The sequence below is a fragment of the Phalacrocorax aristotelis genome, chromosome 5 (genome assembly GCF_949628215.1).
Source record: "Phalacrocorax aristotelis chromosome 5, bGulAri2.1, whole genome shotgun sequence".
In the NCBI taxonomy this organism is placed as follows: Eukaryota; Metazoa; Chordata; class Aves; order Suliformes; family Phalacrocoracidae; genus Phalacrocorax; species Phalacrocorax aristotelis.
The window spans coordinates 23759692-23774899 of record NC_134280.1 but is presented as its reverse complement, the minus strand read 5'-3'; the positions used below and the strand labels follow the sequence as shown (position 1 = coordinate 23774899).

Here is a 15208-nt window from a genome sequence, read left to right as displayed (position 1 = left end):
TGAATGGTCAGTGAGAACCCCAAATGGCCAAGAATCTGACCTATAAAAATCAACAGGGAAGGTAGTCATGCATGGCAATCACAAGAAACCACTAAAGACCCTACTACATAACTCACCCAAATACCAAGGGGAAAAACAAATGTTTCCTAAAAATTAAACAGGTGAACCCTTCTTAAGGATCTCCTGTCCTGAACCAGAGGACCCACTTCTCCCTGAGATACCAGTAATTTCAAGTAGTCAAGTCTCCAATTAATCCATTGTGCAGAACTTACCAACTCTAGTGTTTTTCCAGGCATAATGTTATTGGGAGTTACAGCAAAGATGTCAAAGTTTCATTACACTTATGACACAGTCCAGTGTTGATGGCCCCAAGTTTTTGTAGTCTCATGTTGCTGCTCCTCATTCTCTCCCAAGAGCTTTGCTCTCCAACACTTTTGACTTGACAAACACCCCCCTCCTCTCTGCCTAATGTGTCACAGGGGAGCTTAGATTATCCATCCCTCATCTTGTCTTGAGGTGCATCTTCCCCTCTGCAAAAAAGCTCTGTTTGAACAAAAACAATAAGGCCTTATTCACTTAATAAAGGCTGTTTTGAGATGAATATACATTGTAAAATTGTTGCATTCTTGCAACATAAGCCACTTCTCTGAGTCTTCTGTGCTGCATCCATATGTGGGATGTTTAGTACAATGGCCTCATTGTAATCTCACAACTTTGGCCTTGTGTTGGAAAATACTGAAGAGAGCTTCCAGAATTGTAGAAAGATCAAAGGTTGAAGCCAGGCACTAATGACCTCATAGGCAGAGGTCTAAAAGTCAGCAAACCCCCTAACCCTGGAGGGCAGCTCTTAGTACACTTGCTGCTGTTTTTGGATCACTGCTGCATCTTTGTTTCTTCTCAGCTCTCATTGCACATTTTTGTAGCAGATCTACAGATTCCCTTATTGCCTGGAAGTCTAAAAATTAGGATCCTAGAACTTTACTGCTTCTCACTCATTGCTCTTTTGCAGTCATGCACTGACCTCATCCAAGGCATGCAGAAACCTTCTGAAAAACAAGGTGAAACTGTGGTGTTTCAGACAACAGCAGCTGCAGTTGCCTGACACTACTACCAACACCTCAGTCAGCCTTGGAAACAAGCTTATCAACCTCTTAGAGCTGCTTGTCAGTTTGAACACTATCAGCAACAAAAAAACCCACAGCAAAGTCTCAGCAGCTAAACTTTGTTTAAACAAATGCCCTAAACAGTCTCTTGTACAGTTAAACTGAAGTGCACATATAGCACATAACTAAATGTACGTTACTGCTATTTTTAAGCGGTACAATAAATAGCAAGCTATTGTTTTCTGCTGCATAGCTCTGTAATATTAAAGATGTTAATGCTCTCTGTCTAATACAAAAGGTGTTGATGCTCACTGATAATAAGACCAGTGGGGTGGAAGATAAAATTGTCATAGACTCTGGTTGTTCTCGGGGTAGCAATAGGGTCTGCATGACCTCACCTGTAAATTTCCTGAATGCTCCAGACTATTTTGTAAAACAGACTCCTGATTTTCCAGACAGAAGAAAGTGGTTTTTTTATTGTTGGCTTTAAGTCAAGCCACTGTTTTGCCTAGATATACAGACACATGCTGCAAGGTCTTTGACTCTATTGCAAAAACTAAGATGTATTTTAAGTCAACATCATTAATATGCACAAGAAAAAGGGGAAAAGTGCTATACATCTATAAAATAGAGAAGAAGCTATTTAATTTTATAAAAGGAGCCTTTTTGAATTAATATATTTGTAAAAACTCTCAAATCATGATCAAGCACATTTTGGAGGTATAAATCCAGGTAATCTATGGGTACCAGACAGCTGGAAGCATCATTTAAGAATTCTTTTAAGGAATTTGGCAGATGTATCCCAGATAGCTAAGGAAGAACAAGTTTAGAAAGTTTCTGCTCCTTGTTGTGACTGGTGCTTAGTCAAAACTGGCAGTAGCTTAACACAGCAAGTATTAGTGAAAGTACTCAGGCTCAACAGCTAAGACAATGCTACACCAAAGAACACAAGGCAGAAGTTAAACATGCAGCCATCCATTCACCCACACATCAATCTCAATCGCTTTGATGACTTGGCCAGTACTTAGCACTTCATCTATGATTAGCAGCATATAATCTTGTTGCACAATGGTGTAGCCTGTTATTTCTATAAGTCTGCTCCTCTCAGAAGTTTTACACAACCATGAAGCAGTGTTGTGGAAAGCGTGCTGGCAGCAATACAAAGATCTCACTGATGTGAAAGCCAAAGCCTTTATTATAAGCTGGGTGGTCAAGCTGCTAAGTAATGCTGTTTGTTAATGCTATGCATTACTAAACACTGTTCCTCTATGCATGATCTTTAAAGCTAATACTGTGTTTGATGGAGCAATATGTAATAATAATAGATAATATGTGAATGAAGGAGTCCACAAATTGGTAGCTATGCTCTGCTATCCTAAGAAGGGACTCTACTGAAATGTAATTCCCAATTTACAATATTCAATGCTAGAGATATGAAACAAATAGAACTGTTAGCACTTAACAAATCAAACCAATTTTCAAATCAGGTGGAGTCCAGATCTTTGCCTGGGAACCCATCAGTAGAGATCATACTAGAGATCCGTGACAGTGCATTGCTCTTGTTTTAATTTTCCTGTACCACAGACGAGGTCATAGCATTATGAGACTACTGGAGATCAGCCACATCTCACACAACGTGATAGATTTTGCAGAAAACCATCAAGAGGGAGAAAAAGGATGGAGACTAGGGAAAGCCTGCACAATCGTCACAAAGCAAGTAGTCTTCTCCACCTCCTTTTACCCATCCTTAATGTCCCCACAGCGCACAAGTCTCACTGGCTTTGCCTCACTTGTCCCCATAGCCCACCGCCCAGCCAGGGTGGACACTGGAGTAGCTGGGCCTGCTGGAAAGCCAGGACCGTAGTGCAGAACTCTCCTCTGCAACAATTTTGGCTGGGTGGGAGGGTCTCCCATGGCTCCTGCCCAGATAATGCATGCACCCAGGGCCAGAGGTGGCACCCCAGGGAAGTAAGCCCTGGCAGGATGGAGTGCCAGTCCCTGTGGCTTTACTCAGCACACACACCCCTGCCCTAACCCCAGAGCTGGTTCAGCACCAAAAAAATGCTTTTGCCCAAAACCTATGCTGAACATGACACACAGACAGACCAACAAAACCATTTAACTTTACAATTCCTGCATTCAACATGTTATATAAGAGTAGATAGGAAAATCTGGCAGAGGATGTAAGCTGTAGACCTTTACACTATGTTCAGGACAATTTTCCAAGTCTTGTTCTCACAGAAGACCTGATGCCAAAACTTTGGAAACATCCCAAAAAAATTAAAAGTTTTTCAAGCTCAGGTGAAGTACTTATTTAGGAAACAAGCCAGGAGAAGAATATTTTTAAGGTAACATTTATAAATCTACAGTGCAGCCAAGTGGACACATTTAGAAAGCACTTATCCATTAATCGGCTTGTCACAATAGTGATGTTTGTGCAAGAGATGCTGCCATGCTCCAGTGACAGGCAGAAAATACAAACACACCAGACGCATTTGGCAACAACATGATTTTGAACTTTCTGTTTCATGCAGACAAAATCTCAGGCATTGCTGTTCTCCTTGTAAGAAGAGTGCATATACCTGATGCATACAGTATATTAGCCAGGGATGCTTCTCTTCATGAATGCTGTGTGTAGATAAAGTCCTAACACTACCTTTGGGCAACCTCCTGAAGGAACTGCATTAAGACTGCAAGATGGTTGCTATTCTCTCTGCAGGTTCTGCAGAGCATCGCCTGAGATTTCCCTTAAGCAGAGTTTAAAGCTGCCTGGCAGAACTGTTAAAAATATTTTTCACCTTTTTCATTAAGACTGTTGTGGTTTACACTGACGCCAATTTCAATCATCCATTTTCAGTAGTGCAAAAATGGGAGGGAGGGAGCATGCAAGAGTATAGCCACTGTTATCGAAAAAGAAATTTTTCTGCCAACTTTCGTAAACATACAGCTATACTTTCACCTTCAAATACCATTACCAGGGAGAAAGTCCAAGTTTCCAGAACCTCCTGTTAAAACAGTCAATGCAAACCCCACACTTGTGTATGTGGTTGAACTGAGTGTTCTTATATATTGTGCAATTAAGAACAGATATGATGTACATTTGTTTTTAAAATGACATGTTATACTTAACTGCTTCCTTAACAAAACCCGTGAGAATGTGGCCCACCCTTACAGTAAAAAAAAAAAACAAAAAAAACAAACCAGTATAAGAAAAAATTGATACAGCAATGAGAATTTAAGAATAACAGAATTTCAAGAGATAATGCATCACTGACTTCCTGGCATAACAACAGACACTAGACTTGTGTTAAAAGCAGCACATCAACTCTATCCGGTGAGCTGCTGTCAAGAAAGAAAATACATGAGAGACAACAAGAAAACAGCTAGTTGTCAGACATGTCACCTGAAAGAAGGATGGTCCAATTTATTTACCTCCCTATAATATGCTTAAGTAACTGCTGGGCAGCACATCAGGCAAACAGGACAGAAGCTGGCACAGCAGATTATTTACTTACCTTTGCTATCAGTTCACTGAGTGAATCAACAGCAATACATTGTTTGAAGCTTGGTATTTCTTTGAAATTAGCTGCTAATTACAACGCAAGGTTATTATTAAGTCTCTGCAGAGCTCTAAGAAACTGAACTGCTTAACTAGGTCATGCAAACCAGGGATCAACAAAAATATATTTTCATCTTAAAGACAGATACTCTTAGAAACTGCTAAATTACCTCTCTCCAATCCTCCCCAGACAGTGAGGACACTTCTAGAATTCAAAAATATTTAGTGTCTTCTTCACACATAACAAAATTGAAGTTCAATAACAGTAAAGCAAGCTCTGGTTCAACTTAACAATGTTTATGCTTTAAGTTTTATGTAATTACAAGCAAATCTCTGGACTGCAAAACACATTGTTCTCTCACTGAGAGCACTGTCTCTTTCACGTTCCCCCTCCAGAACCAGATAAGTTTCACACTTAACATTACTCTCTTCTCCCCTCCCCAGCTCCCCAACCATTGATAAAACAGGTAAAATAACAGGTAATAACATTTAAAGGTATGCTAGGTGAGTACCAACTGGCAGCCACAGCTAGTTACCATTTAGAGGAATGCTTCCTGTCATACCTTTTTTACCTTTCTGGAGTTTTCCAGGAAAGGTCTGGTTTCATCGCTGGATGAATGAAGGGTGAAACACAGAATTTCCCTCTCAGCCAGGGGGCTGGAGTCTCCCTGCCAACACAGCTGTGCTGGCACAAACCCAGTGGAAATGTGCCATCTCCTGGAAGAAAGTTTTTTTCCTGATAATACATCTATGAAGACACCTTCCTATCTGTCTCTGCTCCTGGGTTTTGTCAAGGCTGGACCAGCTAACAGAGACCAACAATCTGCACAGGCAATGTTCTCCACTCTGTTTTTCCTTCCCCAGGTCAAGCTGGCTGATGACATGGCACATATCTTTTCTGGTCAGAGAGCGCTACAGCCAAATCCCCACTCCTACAGCAAGCTGGGAGCTGCTATATACCAACAACAGCACCGCTGTGTTCCTGTGCCACACAGACACAGAGCCTAAAGAGCCATGCCAGCAATGCCATACTGTAGGTAGAGGGCCTGAGACCACATTTCTTATTGCTGCCTTCTCCTAACCATTTACAGGGCCAGATATACAGAATGAGACGTAGTAAGTGACCTGGACCCACCCAGGCAGGAACACCATCTCCTGCCTCATTGCCACTAGGAAATGAAAAAGGAGAGAATTTATAACCTCCAGGCAGCTTGCTCTTTGTGCTGCTTTTGGCTGGGGCAGAGTTAATTTTCTCCATAACAGCTAGTATGGGGCTTTGTTTGGGATTTGTGCTGAAAACAGTGTCGACAACACGGGGATGTTTTTGTTACCACTGAACAGTGTTTACACAGAGTCAAAGCCTTTTCTGCCTCCCACCCCACCCCACCAGCAAGCAGGCTGGGGGTGCACAAGAAGCTGAGAGGGGACACAGCGGGACAGCTGACCCCAACTGACCCAAGGGATATTCCATAACATATGACATCATGCTTAGCATATGCAGCTGGGGGAAAAAGGAGCAAAGGGGGGACATTCAGAGTGATGGCATTTGTCTTCCCAGGTAACCATTAGGCATGACAGAGCCCTGCTTTCCTGGAAATGGCTGAACACCTGCCTGCTGATGGGAAGTAATGAATGAATTCCTTGATTTGCTTTGCTTGCATGCACAGCTTTTGCTTTACATATTAAGCTGCCTTAATCTCAGCCCACAAGTTTTCTTACTTCTACTCTTCCAATTCTCTCTGCCATGCCACCGTGGGGGAAGTGAGTGAGCAGCTGTGTGGGGCTTGGTTGCTGGCTGGGGTTATACCATGATATTCTCTCACTGAAAAATTGCACTAATTATTCACCATTCCAGAAAGGTATGCATATGCAGGAAGAAAAAGGGAAGGCAGCAACCAAGGGGACATTAAAAGTATTATGAAGCAAGCATGCAACCCGTATACTGTATAGTTTATGTCTGAATGGCAATTATTCCTCCAATATGTGCTGCTTCACATGGTTCAATAGCAACTGTTCACAGTTCTTCAATTAGAGCACAAATATCCCCTGCTTTTCCTTTGCTGCAGCACACTTAGTAATGCAGTTACTCTTCCAGCACTAAGATCCGATCCATACAACAGGGTACTCGATTAGCAGCACTGCAGGCTCCTTACAAAACCTGACCACTCCAAGTTCAACAGCCCAGTTGCCCATGTATCACCTTCTCAGCTCACAGATAGCTTGCACACACTGTACTGCAACTCCAGCCTTTCCATTTCAGAAGCACTGTAAAAAGTTTTATCTATTTGGTGACCAGCTTTCATCACTGGATCACTTCACATCAGTCAATGTAAGAGTTTAAAGACTAGGTCCAAGTCAAGATTTGCAGTCTCTAGATACATAAGAGTCCCATTATTTTGAACAGTGCTAGCACCACTAACACCTCAATCAGAGTTTTGTCTTTCATGAAAAGCTACCTCTGATGTCAATGAGCCAACTGACTAAACTGGCAGTGGTAGCAGTAGCATGAATCTAGTCCAGTGGGAATCTTGCATATACTGAAGTGGATGATATACTGTGGATGCATATACTAAAGTGGATGCCCCATTTACAAAAATCCTTTCACACTGGTCATGAAAACCATAGATAGAAGAAAAGCTAACATATTTCCACACAAAACACCCAGAAGGCATAGTTTGCTGGAAAAGAGAAAACATTTGTCTCCCCCCAGCCTGAGCCCTTTCAATAATAATAGCATATACAACCATATAGTTTGGGTAGCATGTCCTCATGGACAAGAATAGACTTAGTTTATATATTAACTCAGTACTGCACTCCAAGCCTAGTTCTAGAGTAGTTAATCTTAAAAAAATAAGTTCACATTCACCAACTCCCAAGGAAACACCTCTAGGTGAAATGCCAGTCATCTGTTGTCTGCTGCGTAATTACTGTAATTATTTAGACAAGTCTGGTCTACAGAGCTATTTAAAATAGGATAGACAATCCAAGCTTGAAAGACACCAAAGAAATAAGACTGCAGAATGCTGCTGGTATTGCAGCATTCAATTCAGTAAGAAAAGGAAAGCATGCCACTGATACAAGAATATAATTCATAGCTCCTGCACTGCAGAAGGGACAATCAAAAGCAACAAGGGAAGAAGAATTTCATCTTCAGGCTTTCCCAGGATGCTGAATGGCCCCACGCATGTAAAAAAGTATGAATGTGGACATATGACTGACAGTACCCAGCATACAAAGCCTGCCTGCATGGATTTCCAGGTATAACAAGCTACCCAATTTGTTATCGTTCCTCATCTCAAATACCACCTGACTTCAAAACACAGGCTGTGATTTTCAGAGGTGCTGAAAATCTGAAGTAACTGGATATACTTGCTGTAGCTGTAAAGAATTCCTGAGGAAAACATCACTGCCATAGTCTACATGTAAAGCATGGTCTTGGACTCGGGAGTCTGTTTTCACGTAAGGTCCCAGCCCTAACACAGGGTTCCTTATGCTCTATACTCTTCCCTGCATATATCCTTGTGCAGCATTAGCCACAGTCTGGTCCATCACATATAGTACATAGAGGGTTTTGGGACACATATTTTATTCAGAAGCCAAGGTGTATGTTTTATCATCATAGCTATTCTCTGCACCAGCTTCCTGCATGGATATATTTATTTTGCAGAATGCCTCCCTTCTCTTTAAATTAAACCACTTCCACAGTAGGCTATCCAAACAGCCAAAAAACATTACTTTACTTTCACACCCTAATTTATTCAACGCCACCAGCCTTGTTCAGACAAGCCCTTAGACAAGCCCCTTTGCTTTCTTAGTCAACACACAAACCAACCGTAGCAGGCTTTTAAAGGTCAGCAGAAAATTACCTTTCTGAATAAATTCTCATTCTAATTTGAGCGACCAAGTTACATTCACATGGAATGAATAACTGTTACTTCAAAAAAAACCCCAAGTCTTGTCCATTCCCAATCTTTGAGAGTTAACAGAGAACTCAGACCTAAAGCAAGCAAGCCAAACAAAGCATTCCCCTTTTCCCTTCTCCCTCCACCAGACCAGATGTTATTTGGTTGCCCTGTCATCTAATAAGCATTGGGAATATGAAAATGAATGCTAAACCTCCAACATATGAAGTATCACACTGAAGAAATGTGTCAAGCTTTGTGCTACAGGATAAATGGCCTCTCAGGATGCATCAGCATGGAACAGTGGGGACATCCTGTGGCCACTTACATTCTTTACACTTGAATGTTCCCCTTATTATTTTTAATCCATTTGCTCGACCACTTCTGCAAACTACATGCAAAGTCACTTAATAATATAAGAGGCCCTGAAGGCAATAGAATTTGCTTAGCTAACTTCCCACCTACCACTTAATATAATCCCTCCACAGCAGTTGCTGTGCTCTACCTCAGTTTTCAGTATCTTTTCTCCTTCTGCCTTATATAGTTTCCAAGTGGTGGGGGGGGGCATGAACATTTAAGGAGCTTGAGCTGGTCTAGGTGGCAACACTAACCCCTAACAGCCATGCATACAAGTCAAAAGCGACTAATTTATTTATTTAGATTTATAGCAGTGTTCATAAAAGGCATGTCATTCTCAGATCTAGGCATTCTGCCAACAGGAAAAATACTATCAGACGAAATACATGTGTAAAGCACCTGACAATATTGTAAGCTAAGCAACCACAAGAAAAGGCCAGTAACTCTTGTGAATCTGAACACAGTTCCTTTTATCCCCTTCCCTCCGAGAGGAACAATTTCAGGATAGATATGTGTGCTGATTATGACATTGAACTCTCCTCATGGACAACTGACTGCCCAGAACTCCCTCTGTTTTTGTGTTTAGACAATGGACTTCAGCTACACAGCTCAACTAAGAGGTCCCCCATCCGGTTCATGGGACAACTGTGGCTTCACAAGTCAAGATCATCTCGACCCACTTCTGATCATGTTGACTTTACCACTTCTAAAAACAAAAAGCAAATGAATGTCAAGGACAATTATTTTTTTGTGGTTTGTATGTGCACATTTTCTCACTATAGGAAAGAAGATTTTCTTTAAATTTACATCTCCAAGCAATTCACTGTCTAGGGATAGCCAGTGCCAAATCCCAGAGCATATGTCCAAGTGTTCCCATGAAGAGGCACTGCAGTTTGCATGGCCCACACTTTGAGTCCATCTAGTGTGGCATTCCAGATGGAAATGTAGCCATTTAGGACTCACACCAAGTGCATAGCAGCTGTATAATCTACTTAGGAGGTCTGTTCTTGAGCATATCTTCTTTAAAGCAAAACAAACATCCCATCCTTCCAAGCAAGACATTCATGTTTTCCAGCAGGAACAGACCTTGTTATTTGCCAGTCAGAGGAGGTGTCAGCTCAAGCAACATGCTGCAGGAGAAACTGTGCTCCACCCCTCAGGCAGTTCACTGGCATTACAAATCAAAACTCATCCAAGCACACTGAGGTGATACAGCATTTCTCAGCTCCAAATACCATTGTCCACTAAACTGAACCCTTAAAATAATCACACTTAAACTAAAACCAAAGCAGTCTAGGTTATTCTCCATGTTGAACAACTGTGCTTCTTAGGCTGCACAGGTAAAGGTTGTACAGATGTTAAAATCAAGGCAAAAAAATCTGTTCTCCACTACCTATGCAAAACAGTTCATAGTGACACAAATGACCAACTTAGCCTAAACCTGTTCCCACAAAATATGCCTCTCAGCTTCTCTCACACTTGTCATCTACAGCAATATTAGATATCATCTACTGATTAATCTTGAAAGTATTTTTCACGCACGTTCTTACTACATATTTTTTCCACCTAAATATTCACACACAAAATAGTTTCAACAAAGATTTACCTGTGGGCTGAACCTGAGTTTGCTTAAATCCACTATAAAGTGGGCTCAGAACCACCTGCTCCAGAGTGTATGCGTACCTGCAGCCATGGTTGCCCAGCCTGTGGCTGGTTAACATTCCTGTATAACACTATTAAAAAGATTACTTTCTAGCTGTTCTACCAATCCACCCCCACAAGAAAAAAAAACACCGTATAGCTTTTGTCAGTGCTGCTACTTATGATACAGATAGTAAAAAAAAAAAATTTGGAGACACAAGAGGTGGTCAGAACAGCCTGATGGGCCCTACTTAAGCACTGGGTGGGATTTCACAGCCATAAAGGAGGTAAGAGGGACTGCTTGGGTATGCTCTGCTTTATTCCCAAAACCAAAGTGCCACACATGGAGGACTGATGCTCTAGTGCCTTCACATTCTGCACACAGACCTTCCTCCCTCCCCCCATCTGTAGCAATAATTAGACCCAAGAATGTGCTGACATTAGACATTCACCCCAACACATCAGGCTGTGCACTTCCTCGATATAGTACAAGGACACAAATGAGAAACGCCTGTGCTAAATAACACCGAACTAACCCACTATTAAAAGTCACAGTTTGTGCTCCAGCCTGCAAAGGCTTCTACTGAAGAAAGGTGCTGAGCTGCCAGTGAATCTTCACTGAGAACGATAATCTGAGGCCAAGACACCTTAATAAACAACTCTGAGAGGATTTTACAGAGCCCATGTCTCCTACCATGCTTGTATAAGCTGTTTACAGCAAGGGGCTAAGAAAGGAAACCTCGGGGAGCCATGCAAGGGGGCATATTCTTCCCAGAAGAGTTTTGTGATTTTTGGAACGAAGTAATCTGATGCACAGATGGATGAGACACTAAACAGTTTTTAGAGAGGAAAATGATAACGCTGGATTCTGAAAGTAAGCACAGCAGGTAGCAAGCTTCCAGATGGGTGTTGAAAAGACTCATACAATTTCCTAAAAGCTGATATGCTTAACCCCTCGGAGAAGGAAGATTTAACTGTTACCATTACTCCAGAGTGTAATATCAGATCTCATAGGTACAAAGCAAGCATAAACCCCCCTCCTGGCTTCATGCAGCACATGATTTAAAAGACCCTTCTATTATGAAGTCAAATGCTCGGGACTATGGCATGCATTGTATCACCATAAATCCACTGGAAAGCATTTCCCACAGTCATGAAAAGAAACCTGTACTTGTTAACGCGCCACTGCCATGTGTCTCTACAACTACTGTCCAATTACTTTTTTGCAACGTTATCAAAAACAACAGGCCCATTTCCCAAGATTCACCACATTCCCAATGAAATAAGTGAAGTGGTTCAGGCAGATGTGGATCATAATGGACAAAATATTAACAACTACAGCAGATTAAAAATTAATCTCTTAATGCTGAGTGTGGTTCTCTTCAGGTCAAACTTGAGATAAAACATTGTGGAACAACTTGCTCTGTTTATCCCTAGGTTAAATCTACTCTATATAAAGAATTAGGATGGCAGCCTGTAAGTGCTTTCACATTTTTCTCAGATTAATTCTGTTTTAGGAAGAGAATCACAAAATAATAGCTAACAAAAAATAAAACAAAACATACCACACAGAAGTTACTGTAGCCATTTATATGAGTCATACACGACTGGCCTGTTAACAAAAAAAAAAATAGTACAAACTGATCAGCTGGAGAGATGATGATTTTGAAGACTGATGGTCCTTTCTTCTGTTGGTACACACTGTGTTTAGTATACTGGACAAAAAAAATACATCCACAGTCTTAGCAGCATGAGGATGCTTCCTAAACAAGAAAGTCAACAACAACAAAGCCACCTCAATTGCTTTGCAGCCCCTGGCAATAAGTACTGTACATTTATATTAACATCACGACCAAAATTTTGAACACTGAACCGCTCTGCAATGGGAAGGCAATCATCTTTCTCCCATGTGCAACTGAATGACTAACCTCCATAAGATATGTATTTTGCATCACCCAAACATTCCTTCTCACAGGACATAAATAATAACACATGATCTATTACACCAAAACCAAGCAAGACCACAAGTAGTGGTAGCAGGTACATAAAACACTCCTCCTCGTCTCTGAGCTTTACTTCATGGCCCAGTCTCGTTGGGTCCTTTCTAATTACCCATCCAGACAACATGCACAATTCCCAAAGCAGAGGGAAAAAAAATTTTATTTAAATTATTAACTCAATATGAGAACAAGAAAACACATAAACACAGGCCAGACTAATGCCGCTATTTTCCTTAACTCCTCGCTAATAGCAAGACTGATTCAGAGGAGTGCCCTTTAAAACACTCATGGTAGTCGAGTTGTCTCTTTACCTAGTACAACCCCTCCTTCCTTCCTGCTGCCTGATTTCTTCCCTCCCTGCATCATAACCTGTTCACCTTCATGACCCAGAGAGCCATGCCCTTACTTATACAACTCGGTGTTTAAAACAACTACCTTACTCACACGCAAAGTTCAAGTAAATGAGAAATAATAAAATCAAATCTACAAGATCAGCCATGTGAATATATGCATAAGTAATGCTCCAGTGGTCATTCCAGCAGAGCCTGTGCCTTCACACAGGCAAAATGAACTGCAGGAACAAAGCCTAAGACTCTGGAGCAGCTACCATGTGAGAATTCACTTAAAGTTGTGAGAGCCCTGGGCTAATTTAGGAGGAACAACTTGCATGAGAAAGACTATTCATATAAGCTGAAATAAACAAAACCATGCCCTTTATTTTTTGTGTAAATCACTATGCACATGCATGGGGCTATATAGCACTAAAATATTTACTTTAATTTAAAAAAAAAAAAAGTTTTGCCACATAGCAGGACAAATTTCCAGTAAGTCCTTTGCATTAAGTCCTCAGAATGAGATAAGGCGACATGTCCTTTCTCTTTTGCATTCTTTGGGAACTATCACGCACGGTTCAAAACGTGTCTAATGAAGAGTAGCAGATTGCCAGGATCTGCCCAGAGAACCACTAGACGCTGCCTGCCTGCACTTCCCTCCCGTGCCAGCCCCGGGTGTTGGAGGCTGCTGGCCCATCCAGCAAGGGAGAGGAACAGTCGTACAACGGTGTGACTTGGGACAGCAGCGAGCTCAGACAGCGGGTTTATAAACCAGCTTTCTTTTGCATTAAATACTACGTTTGAGAGGGTCAGCAGCAGGCGGGCCCCTGCCACAGGCGCCGTACCCTCCCCTGTAACCGCCGCGGCTCTCTCCCGGCCCGACCTCGCCAGGTGTCGGCCGTGTCACCCCGCTTTCCCGGCAGGTCCCTTCTTTCCGAGGCCGTACCCGGTACCCTGGGCACAAACGGTGGCCCGGCCGAGCGGCCACGCTCCCGGGACAACCTGCCACCGCCGCCGGCCCCGCGGGGCCCCGGCCCGGCCTCGCTCACCTTCGCCCGCCGCAGCGCCGCCGCCCCCCCGGGCACAGACGGACAGGCTCCAGCCGCGCCCCGCTTCAAAGCGACCGCAGCGGTGCCGCGGACGGGGCGAGGCCGCCCCGCGGTAGGGGCGGGACGCCCGGCGGAGCCGCCCGGCACCGGGACCGGCCCCCCAGCCGGGCGGGGGCGAGCGCCGGGAGGGCTCCTGAGGAGGCACGCGCCGGGACTCCTGAGGCGGGGCGGGCGCGGGGCTCGCGGGGGAGGGCCGGGGCCACCAGCCCCTGCCCCAGCCCTTGCAAATAACGCCACGGCGGCCGGCTTCTCTTTTTCTTTTATTATTTCCCCACCCACCCTTTTTATCCCCTTTTTGCCCCATTTGCAGCCACCCTCGCACCAGTGCCGCCCCCCTCCCTTCTTCCCTCCCTACCCTCTCCGCGGGGGCCCACCCTGAACACCCTAAGATCCCCGCCCTCCCCCCGCGCGCGTCGCCGCCCCGGGCGACGCGGGAACCGTCCGCGTTTCAACGTCCCCCCGCTAAAGAAACGCGTTTCCCGAGAAGCGGCACCGCTCCGCGGCGGGAGAGCCGAGCGAGAAAAATAAAATACAAAAAAGAAGATCGCTTCCGAAGCCGCTTCCCCACGCCCCCGAGGCGCCACGCCGGTCGCCGCTGCCCCGTGGCGCTGCCCCCGGCAGAGGGCGGCCGAGGGCAGCGCTGTCGCGCCCGCCCGGCCCGGCCCCGACGGCCGGCGCCGTCCTCGATGCAGCTGCCCGCCGGCGCGGACGGGGCAGGGAGAAGGCTCGGGCGTGCCTGGCACCACCGGTCGGCCGTCGTGCCGGGGCCGCAACAAAGCGCCGTTAGCGGCTGCGGCGTGGAGGGACGTCCCGTGGTTGCCGCCAGCAACGGCTGGGTAAAACACGTGCGTATACACCGGGCGGAGCGTCGCCCCTCCCGCCGTGTAACGTTGCGGAGGTTTCACTGGAAAGAGCTCCCGCCCTGACACGGAGGCGGGGCGGTAGGTGGCCGGTGCCCCGGAGCCAGAACACCCGGGAAGGACCCCCGACTGCGGCCCACCCCCGCTCCGCCCGCCGCGCGGGGATGCCGCTCGCAAGGGGTGAACGGACTCAGTGGGCCTTCTCCTGTGGTCACCGGCAGGGCGGGGGCGCACACCGAGCACAGCGCGAGCGCTCGCCGGCGGGGGTCTGACCGCCCCGTCGGACCGCGGCGGCGGGGTGGTGCGGTGGCGTGAGCCGTATCGGCCGGGGAAGGTCCCGGTCCC

General features: G+C 44.7%; 1 long non-coding RNA gene across 2 annotated transcripts in view; it reads right to left on the bottom strand.

The window, feature by feature from the left end:
• The window catches only part of LOC142057448 (uncharacterized), a 92511-nt gene extending 78352 nt beyond the window's left edge, over window positions 1-14159 (bottom strand). For both annotated transcript variants that reach the window (XR_012660641.1, XR_012660642.1), the window contains exon 1: window positions 13944-14159. This is a non-coding gene — a long non-coding RNA (uncharacterized LOC142057448). The remainder of the gene's footprint in view (window positions 1-13943) is intronic.
• Between the last annotated feature and the right edge of the window lie 1049 nt (window positions 14160-15208).